We start from the raw sequence: 10,915 nt of genomic DNA, 5'->3' as shown, positions 1-10,915 counted from the left end.
GATAGGTTAATGATTGAATGGAATGCTAGTGTGTGTGTGTGTGTGTGTGTGTGTGTGTGTGTGTGTGTGTGTGTGTGTAAAGTGTAGAAGAAGAGGTCTAATTGGAGTAAGATGACTACCGGGGAGCATGAGATGAATGTTTTTCAGTCCTAGCAATGGAAAGCTGAGAGGTCCAGAGGGTTGGGACTTGAATATAACTTCTGGAGGACACAGTTCAGCTCACTATACTCACAGCCTATATAAGCTAACAATATGGTGTGATGGTTGCTAAAAAGGCCACATAATGGCGATCACTGATAGTTCTAGAGGAGGGTGATTGTCCTGGCCCACTTAGGTCAGGCATAGCTAGAAGACACACAGCAATGCTTGGCTTTTCCTGCTTTCCTGGGCTTCCATCACTGCATACTTCTCTTTTTCCTTTTATCCTTCTAGCTCTTCCTCTTTGGCCTCCATTGGTGAGACTTTATCTCAACTTGCCTAGGAAATAATTGCTTTTTTTTTTTTGTTTAAACCTTCTTCTCTTCTCATTCTATGTGTTGTTTTCCTGAGCTACCACTCATATATGTTAATTATTCTAGAATCTTGTGGAGAAATGTCCTAGTATCCAACTAGATGTCTCTCGTTTGTATTTTAAAAACATTTCAACTAGGTTTACCCAAACTTAGACTGCTCATCTTCTTCCTTATTCTGTTTTTTTTTTTTTTGTGTGTGTGTGTTTTGTTTTTCTTTTAAGAGTTGGATCTACCTTCCAGGTTTCCAGGCTTGGTACACGGTGGCTCCATTTACCCATTGGTCTAGGATGTCCTTCATTTCTCTTTCCTTCAGCCAGGAAGTCATCAAATCAAATTGGCTCTACATTTCAACTAGCTCCAACATATGTCTATGAAATTTACTTTTCTTTTTTGACTACAACAAAAGTGTATTTTTAAAAAGTTGAATGTGAAAATGTATAAAAGCCAATTTTTGTTTCATATTAAGGGAGGTCCTTACAGAAAGAAGGGATATGGATTTCTTATTATTAAACTCATTCCAAGGCCTCTCATATGACACTATTTGCTTATATTACTACCATTGCAATATGATTCTGTTGCCTATTAGGTGCCTTCTCCACACTTTCCTCTACCATAAGGTTCATAAAAGAATCAATCCCCTGTAATAGTCCTTGGACGTGTCTGCTACCATTTAATTTCAGTGATAGCTTATTGTCTACAATTTTTATTTTTATTTTATTTATTTATTTATTTATTTTGGCCAGTCCTGGGCCTTGGACTCAGGGCCTGAGCACTGTCCCTGGCTTCTTCCCGCTCAAGGCTAGCACTCTGCCACTTGAGCCACAGCGCCGCTTCTGGCCGTTTTCTGTATATGTGGTGCTGGGGAATCGAACCTAGGGCCTCGTGTATCCGAGGCAGGCACTCTTGCCACTAGGCTATATCCCCAGCCCCTACAATTTTTATTTTTAAGCTTGGGAGACTGAACTTTGCTCATGATCTTTACTTGGCTGGCTCAGACATGCCTGTAATTTAATTTTTATTTCTATAGCTACTTCTTAGACTCATGCTACTGTCTGATGCATTTTTAGACTTGGATTACTGATTAGTTCAACCTCTGTCCTAGTCTCCTTTCTAGATGACTTTGCACACAGAAGCCATAATGCAAATAGGACCCTGTTAGTTCCCTGCTTAGCAACCTCAGTGGCTTCCCACCCGCTTTAGGGTGTGAATCAACCTCTAATGTAGCCGAATAGGTTTCTCAAGTCTCGTTTCACATATTCCCTCTTTCTCACCCTGCTTTTCTCTCTCGCATCTTTGCATATGCATTTCCCCTGGTTTAGCAGTTTCTTTAATCAACTGGCATTTACATGTCCAGTCTCAGCTTAAATCAATTCTCTTCTAGAGATGTCTTTCTTGATCGAGAATTTGCTTATTCTTCTCCACGACGTGTCTGCTGAGTTGTACGACTCCAGAAATTGTGATTTGTGTAGCAGTCTATGCCAATGACTCCTGGAGTGGAGTGGTAGCAGCGACACCTCTTCTTCCTTATTTTCACTATTTAGCTGTCTCCCCTCCTTCACTTCAGGATTCACATGTGATTTCCTACTGAGAGCCTGGTACAGAGAAGGAATTCAGTCAGCATGTATTTCATTAATAATAAACACGGCTTTAATGCATGGGGGAAATATGGAATGAATTCTGGAAACTACACCTATACAGAATAATTGGATGAAAAACATTTAGTTTGAAGAACTAAAGATTTAGGATGGATGCAATAGCTGACTTTCAAGCTATGGTGTAGGGCTGTTGTGTGAATACAAGGGATTTTCTTACACGATTGTATCCCAGAACTACTGGAGATAAGTCACAGGGGAGCACATTTGGACCTGATAGGGAAAATTGAAAGTTCTTTCCAATCACATGAATTGTCCAGAAGTGAAACAGGTGGCAGGCACAGCAATGAGTTCTGCTTCATCACAAACATTGGAGTGTGAGCTACAGGTCTCTCTATAGGATCACAGGTAAGAGAGCCTTTTTTTGGGGGGGCAGTGGCTGGGAATGTGGCTTATTGATTGAGTTCTTGCCTAGCATGCATGAAGCCCTTGCTTCGAATCCTTAGCACCACATAAGCAGAAAAGGCTGGAAGTGGGGCTGTAGCTCAAGTGGTAGAGTGCTAGCCTTGAGCAAAAGGAAGGGAGGGACAGTGCTCAGGCTCTGAGTCCAAGCCCCAGAACTGGCAGAGAGAGAGAAAGACAGAGACAGAGGCAGAGAGAGGAGAGAGAGGAGAGAGGAGAGAGAGAGAGAGAGAGAGAAAGAGGGGGGGGAGAACCTTTGAAGATCCAACTCCAAAGGACTGTGATTTTATAGCTGTCAGGAAGTTGACTTTTTCATTGAACTCAAGCCTTTATTCAATGTCATTTTGTGTTTGGCGTTATTAATGATCCAGGCCTGAACTCTCAAGATGGACAGTCAGATTTGGGAGACAATGCCAAGTTCCCAGAGAACTATTGGAGCAGAACCTTGGAGAATATCACCAGGTGTTTAAATGTGGAGTAAAGAGTAGGCTGTTGCATTGTGGTAGAAGGCTTCACAGAAGATGAGGGTTTTGAGATGGGCCTTAGGCGATGGGAAAGAGCTGGAAAGGAGGATTCATTTCAGGAGTGAGGGAGAGGACTGTACAGCCCGTGGAAGTGGCAGACATGGCCAGGCACAGAAGCATGTGTCCTTCCTTTCTTTCCTTCACATTCAATATCAGCTCTGTGGAGCGCTGGTGTCCTTAGCTGAAGCCGGGGAAGACGATCAGATGGAGGCTGGCCTGAGAATTTACTAAAACCCAGGGGTTTCACCATGATCTGCAATGAAAGCAAATGGACTCTCTGCCTCCTGAACTCCTTCCAATAGTTGGGGGTTCACTGGGTGAATTAGAGGTGACTCAGCTGCTGAGAAGGAGGAAAGGAGTGGGGGAAGCCCCAGACCGATAGCTCGACAGTTCACTTATCTCTTTTTGTACATATTTTTGGTTACATGTAACCCTGGCCCTAATTAACAGTGACTTAATCAGAAGGAAAATGATTTATCTGGCATGTTGAAATGATTTGTCTCACGTATTGAAAATGCAGAGGCAGGTCTACGAATGGTTACATTGTGGGCTCAGCGAAGTCATCAAGGTTCTACTTGTTCCCATCAGTTGTTCTTTTCTGCTTATTGATTCCTCCTCTTACTCTTAGTTTGCTCATAGTTCCCAGAAGGCTTCAGCAAGTCCAAGCTTCAAAGGTGAACATCTAGAGGCACAAAGAAGCCTACTGTCCTTGGTTTTTGTGTTGTTGTTGTTTTTTTTTTGGTGCCAGTCTTGGGTTTTGAATTCAGGGCCTAGCCACTGTTCCTGAGCTTTTCAAGGCTGGTGCTCTGCCACCTGAATCACAGCTGCACTTCCAGCTCTCCGATAGTTAATTGGAGATAAGAGTCTCATGGACTTTCCTTCCCCAAGCTGGCTTTGAACACTTAGATCTCAGCCCCCTGAGTAGTTAGGATTATAGGCATGAGCCACCAGTGCCCCGCTGTATCCTTGTTTTTAAGAGCAAGAAAAATGGGTTCAAGTTCCATGCTAAAAACAAAATAAAACCCCAAAGCAAGAGAGAGTGTTTTCCTTTGGTTTTTCAGTCCTCAAGACTTGTATTACTATTCCTGTCTCACTGACCAGATGCTATAGGAGATCATTCATCAATCAGAAACGAGACAGGAGAAACGGAGCTGCCACAGGCAGAAACCTCTCCCTGGAAGCCTCTGCATGCCTAGCACCTTAACAAAATTAAGGTTTCTTGTCGTGAGAGAACAGAACGGGAACAGCAGCTACTATTTCCTCCCCAGTTAAGGTACTACGTTCTTTAGGTCTGGTGGAAACCAGGGTAGGGAGGGCAAGCCTGGGACCACTAGCTTTGCAGATCCTAGTCAGTGTGTGTGTGCTGACTATACTAGGGTATCTGTGATTGGTTGATGGTTGGGGGTCTGAGAGTCTCACTGAGCAATGGGTTTGTGATCTTTAACAGCACTCATTGCTGGGCCTTGTCCTGCGCTGGAATCACAGCAATGGTGTCTTGTCACCTTCGGCCCAGATCTGTAGGTTAAGGATTATTATTCCTATTTTCACATAAGGAGTTGAAATGAGCCACTTTCCTGAGAGCAACGTTAAGTGGTAGGGTGGGAATTTGAAATGGGGTGAGCTGATATACAAAACAAACATTTCTCTCATTCCAAATTAAACTCTTCCAGCGTAAGATTGTTTCTAAGAGTTTGGGAGCATGTCAAGGAGTATGATTAAGACCTGTGTTTCTCAATCCATCCTTGGCTAAAAACCAGACCCTAAAAAGAAGAAAATTCCATCCGTGAAGAGTCAACATTTTTATAAGACGCAATGAAAAGAGTTATTATGAACATATCACGAAGATATATACCACCAACATTTTAAATAAGTCAATTGAACAAACACTCAAAATTACCATGCCAAATTGCTACAGTCTTCTAAACACTCTTAATTTCGGTTCTTACTTGGCATTGCGATTTGAATCTTAAATAGTTACCAAAAGCTCATGTGTTGTGGTCTTGGTCCCCAGTGTGGCAGTGTTGCGAGGAGGGGGAGAGATGTCCTCTGGATTAGATGATGAGGGGCTCCGACTTCACAAATAGGTTCATCCATTTATGGATAAATGGGTTTCAGAGTTTTGGTATACAATGAATTGGTATAAAACGAGTCTCTCTTTGCTTCGTGGCTACCACAACGGGAGAAGCTTTGCTTTAGCAGGTTGCCCAGCCGTGATGTTCTGCCTCACTAATGGCCCCCCTGGAAAAAATGGAGCCAGGGCACTAATGGATTGAAATCTCTGAAACGGTGGGCCAAATTGATCTTTCCTCTTCTGAGTTGACTTTCTCAGGCATTTTTTGCCACAGGAACAGAGCCATAGATGAATCTCCCTTCCCACAAACTGTTAAGAAAGAGTTGGTAGACCCCAGCTCGCATTCAGCATTACAGAGAGGCAGCTGTTAACCACTGTGTTCTTCCTGAGATTACAACTCAGGAAGTTTGATGTTTAAATGTCTCAGCCTAGATAACTGTGGGAAAAGTCTGGTTTGTCATGGTGAGGAAAGAGGTGAGATTTTTTTTTTAATTAGGATTTTTACTTTCACCAAGAGAGCTATATTAGATTTGAGAAAACTATTTCTTGATGTGATTTGCCATCTCTCTGCTGTGTGGGAAAGAGACTGTGTTCAAGGGCACTCAAGGACTCAAGAACCCTACATGTGGAAGGAAAGGACTATGATTGGAGATTTATGAGAGGGGCCCTGTTGGATGTGTCGCTGCACAATGATTCATCTCAGCCCAAAATAAACTTTTTGATTTAAGTGATTCTTGGGTGCATGTGGTTAGTGCTTGGGCATTTGTTGTTTTCTCTGACGTAAAAATGACTTCAGTGGTGTAAGAAATATTTACAAGTACCTAAATCTTTTCATTGATTAGGAAATTCCACCAGGAAGTCCTCCCAAGACTCTAAATTTGTTCTTCTCTGAGCTTTTGGAGATCTACAATGACCATTGGCCCAGACTGTGAAACACTGAGAAATCAGCCCTTGGGAAAAGATCAACAGAGGCTCCAGGAAGCTCAAATCTCTTCTTCCTCAACCCTTCATTCACAAGTGATTTGAGCAGTTATCTCATTTTCTTCTTTTTCCTGCCTCATACTGACCTCCCTTCTTTAGCTGTGAGCTGGATGGACTTTAGTGCCCTTGGGGATGACTCATGGTGACCAAAATGTGGTTTTGCTGGCTGCAGTGGCTCATGCTTGAAATCACGGCACTTGGGAAACAGAGGAAGAAAGATCTTGAGTTGGATGTCAGCCTGGGTTACATATTGAAACACACAGACACACAGACACACACAGACACACACACACACCCCACGCATACCAAACAAAACAAAAACAAACTTGTGGCTTCTCAATTTTGTAACTTCTGTATTTACAGTGACCGCTTCCTTTGCCTCTACTCAGCTGTTTGCTCTATCGCCTGGATTTTTATGATTCCTCAAAACTGCTCTTCCTCCATATTCTCCTCATTCAGACATTCCACTCTTCTGCTGAACCTCCTCCCCTGAGTGACTCAGATCCTCTCTCACAACTGTTCCTTGAAGAACTCCCCATCCATGCCATCAGTAATACCATCCCATTTTATCAGCACACTCCTGTTCCCATTATTCAGTGTTTCCAGTTAGACTCTTCCTCGTCCTCTGGCCTCTTGTGATACTCATGGGGCAAAATATTCTTCCATGTATTCATCTCAGACTGTTGGAAGAATCCCGAGAAGCTGGACACAATTGCTCATACCAGTTCCACCCATGATCACCTATGGGCTCTGGGTTCAATACTGGGAATCTACAGATTTCTTTGGAATTGTTTGCTTCCAACTTCTTGGCCAGCATCACTTCCCATCTTCATGTCTTCCTTCAAACTTCCTGGTATTCTTTTCTCCAAAAAAAAAAAAAAAAAAAAAAAAAGCAAATCACATGATGGAAACAAACCTCAACTTTCTGACAATAATTCTCCCAACCATCCTATTCTGTGCCCACCTTCCTGTCATTGTGTAGTGGAGAGGTCTCATTGTTTCACAGGTTCTTTCCTCTGCCTGGATCCCACTCCACCCACCCTGCTTTCTGAAGAACCTGACTTTATCCATTTTCCTGGCTCCTCTGTCTTTTTAATGGCCTGACTTCCCCTCTCGGGCCAGTGTCCTGGAAGGGCTATCTTTATTTCTCATCCTCTCTCCCCGTGGGTAACCCCATCCATCCCCCCCATCACTCCTGTGAGGTCAGCAGTGCCCGCCTCCCCCCCCCTACTCCCGGTTGCTACCTGATGTGATCTTCCTGCAGCCATGACCACTTTCTGGAAACAATTTTGTTCCTGGTCCTCTGGATGCCACATTCTCCTGACCCTTGAATGGGCTCCCTTGTTGCATTTCCTGCTCTGATTGACTAATATCTGGGCTTTCTAGGAGTTGGCCTGGGTTTCCACTCTATAGTCTTTGCCTTGGTAATGGTATCCACCCTGACGTGACCCTAAGAATCAGCAACACTTGGTGGACTCACTTCCAGGCCAGATAGCAATATCCATTTCAGGACACTGGATATTTTCATTCATCTTCTAGTGACATGTCCAGCTCAGCAGGATCAATGGAGAACACATCACCTGGCCCTTCAATCCTGTTTCTCCTCCACCCAATTGCTCAAGCCAGAACTCTTGGGATTCCTTGTGGCTGTCCCCCACGATCACCTACATAAGGACGGAATATTCAAACTCTCAATTCCTATTTATGGCTGTTTTATACCAAGACTGGCATTTCCTTTTATCTGAACCAAAAGCAAATGGCCCCTGAGTGGTTTGGGTGTTGTTTGCACAGGGTATTATATATTCTCTTTTCTACTAAATAGCACAAAATGGCTTCACTTGGTGTTCATGCCTAAAATTTTTATGAACAGCCAACCATCCCTGAATGATCAGATCCCTGCCTATTTCTCCAAGCTCATCTTAAAATACCTCTTGCTCTCATGTCCTTCACCTTCTGTGACTTGTTTTAGTTCTTCAAATAGTTTGTGTTTCTTCCTGCCTCAGAACACAGATGGAATGAAGAAGAGAACCTGAACAGGGTTGAGCTGTGTTATGAACCAGTACAAATCTACTCTTGTTTCAGAGTCACCCCATTTCCCAATCTTTTTGTCAAGAGTCTCTATGCCTCTTTCCATGCTTCTTAACATTTCCAGTCTAGATTAGATGCTTTAACAAATCTCCTATTTCTCATTAATAGCAACTATCACCAATAGGATATTGTCTATAATACCAGCTACTGAGGCTGGGGTGGGAAGATCACTTGGGTCTAACAGTGCAGAGACAACATAGTGACATTCTGTCTCAAAAAAATCACAATTATGCAAAGTTGTATAGTTAGCTTGGTAATGTGTGTTTCCTCTCACAACAAATCTGTTTTGTCTCATTTACTGATTCTCCTCTGCACCCCCCCCCCCACCTCAGTTCTCAACATAATACTTACAGCATACAACTAAGTTCTGAGTGAATAGATAGCCATCTTTTTTTTTTATAGCCATCTTTTAATGACTTTGATTTGGGGTAAGTATCTGGGAGAGATAATCTGCATTTGTTTTTATTTGAGTTTCATCATTGGCAGGTATGATGGGGAAGATAGTCTTATAAAGAGATTAGATTAGCTGGTGCCATGGCTCACCTCTGTAATCCCAGCTACTCAAAAGGCTGAGATTTGAGGACTGTGGTTCAAAGCCAACCCAGGCAGGAAAGTCCATGAGACTCTTGTCTCTAATTAGCCACCAGAAAACCAGAAGTGGCACTGTGGCTCAAGTGGTAGAGCACTAGCCTTGAGCTGAAGAGCTCAAGAAAGCACCCAGGCCCAGAGTTCAAGCCCCAAGACTGCCAAAAACAAAAAGAGAGATTAGATTAGTTCCTTAGTGTTGTATACTAGCCAGTTACTAATTAGCCATGGTGCAGGTGTTATGGTAGTGTTCCACTGGGGAAGCGAAATCTTCTTCTTCTGGGTAACCATGTCAACTTCTTCAAACAAGTATGAGATTCTGTTCCGTGCATTGGACAAACTGTGGGTTCTGTTATGCAATGGTTTCATCTTGCAAAACATCTCTCCCTTCCCCACTCAAATAGTGGTAACTGAAAAAGCAGGATAATAGACTGAGTTTTTTGTTTCAGATTGCTAGCAGATAAGCAGCTACAATGGAGACCATCAATGATATGTGAACATAGGTGAACAGATATGATACAGACTGCTGGTATAATCAAATAAAGCTTCTACATGACTAGTTGCATTTGTATTTAATGGCATCTGTAACTATTGTTGCTCTGAATGGTAATTAGACATTATGTTAAGTAGTTCACTGGATTTAAGAAACACTAGTAGCTATAATTCATACTTTTTTAAAAATAAAAACTTTGTGAGCCAAAGCATTTCTGAGATCGGGAAGGAATTGAAAGTAGACAAATTTAAAAAAATCTCTTTCTCCTTTCTTCCTTCCTTCCTTCCTTCCTTCCTTCCTTCCTTCCTTCCTTCCTTCCTTCCTTCCTTTCTTTCTTTCTTTCTTTCTTTCTTTCTTTCTCTCTCTCTCCTCCTTCCCTCTCTCCCTCCTTCCCTCTCTCTCTCCCTCCCTCCCTCCCTCTCTCTTTCTTTCTTTCTTTCTTTCTTTCTTTCTTTCTTTCTTTCTTTCTTTCTTTCTTTCTTTCTTTCTTTCTCTCTCTCTCTCTTTCTTTCTTTCTTTCTTTTCTTTCTTTCTTTCTTTCTTTCTTTCTTTCTTTCTTTCTTTCTTTCTTTCTTTCTTTCTTTCTTTCTTTCTTTCTTTCTTTCTTTCTTCCTCTTCTAAGTGCAGCAACCATTTTCTCTTTCTACCTAGAAATGGTGAGTAGGAAGGTGGAGGGCATTTTGAAGATAGGTCTCTTCTATTGAATGACACAGCACAAGGCATATCCCACTACTTTTCATGATGTCAGCAACTGCTTTCACATCTAATATATATGAATATTTCCCAAAGTGTCTAAAGAAAAGACCTGCTTTTATTTGATATTTACTGTGTGCCAGGAGCTTCACATGTACACATGCTGTTATTTCTTACAATACCACTACCTTGAAGGAATTCTTATTCTCTGTGTGTGAAGGAGGAGAATACTGAGGCAGGCAACATGAAACTGGTAAGTAAACGTCCTGGGATCGCCATTAAGGTTTCTCAGCTTCCAGAGTTGGAGCATAGCATCCCCATTCTGCAGGGTAAGAGGTAAGCTTGGTTGCTTTCTCTCAGGTTTTAAAATTTTCCTCCATGTCTTCTACAGCTAGAGTACTAACAAGGTTTTCTGGAAGCTCAAGGTGTTATAGCTGCTTAGCCCTGCTGGGAGATGGGAACTGCTGGTGAAGTATTGATGAGAGGAAGCTGCCCGGAAAACCACTGGTGCAGATGTTACAGAAGCAGAAATGTGTCCTGGTAGAGTTGAGGTGACTGGGGAACTCAGAGGCTGGACTGAGGGGCTGTAGTCTAAGCAGAACTCAAAGGTCATCTCTGCAGTGGCTTTGAGGCTTGTGACCACAAAGGACAGCTGCTGTGCAGGTGCCGTTGGCTCAAGCCTGTATTCTTAGCTACTCAGGAGGCTCAGACCTAGAGGATACAGGTTTGAAGCCAGTACAACTTGAAAGTCAACAAGAGTCTTTCTTCAATTAGCAAGCCAAAAAGAAGGTGTTCAAGTGATAGAGTACCAGCTTTGAGCAGGAATACCAACTAAGAGCAAGGCCCTGAGTTCAATCCCCAGGTCAGCTGCTATTACTTTTCTCCCAGAGACCTTCCATTTTAAAATATGTTAT

At 42.6% G+C, this 10,915-nt stretch overlaps 1 pseudogene; it reads right to left on the bottom strand.

The window, feature by feature from the left end:
* Positions 1-1,024: 1,024 nt before the first annotated feature.
* Positions 1,025-5,043, bottom strand: LOC125360220 (annotated as a pseudogene).
* Positions 5,044-10,915: the final 5,872 nt, after the last annotated feature.

Source organism: Perognathus longimembris, chromosome 11 (assembly GCF_023159225.1).
Source record: "Perognathus longimembris pacificus isolate PPM17 chromosome 11, ASM2315922v1, whole genome shotgun sequence".
NCBI classification, from domain to species: Eukaryota; Metazoa; Chordata; class Mammalia; order Rodentia; family Heteromyidae; genus Perognathus; species Perognathus longimembris.
The sequence above is the reverse complement of the archived record's forward strand: the minus strand, read 5'-3'. Positions and strand labels throughout refer to the sequence as shown.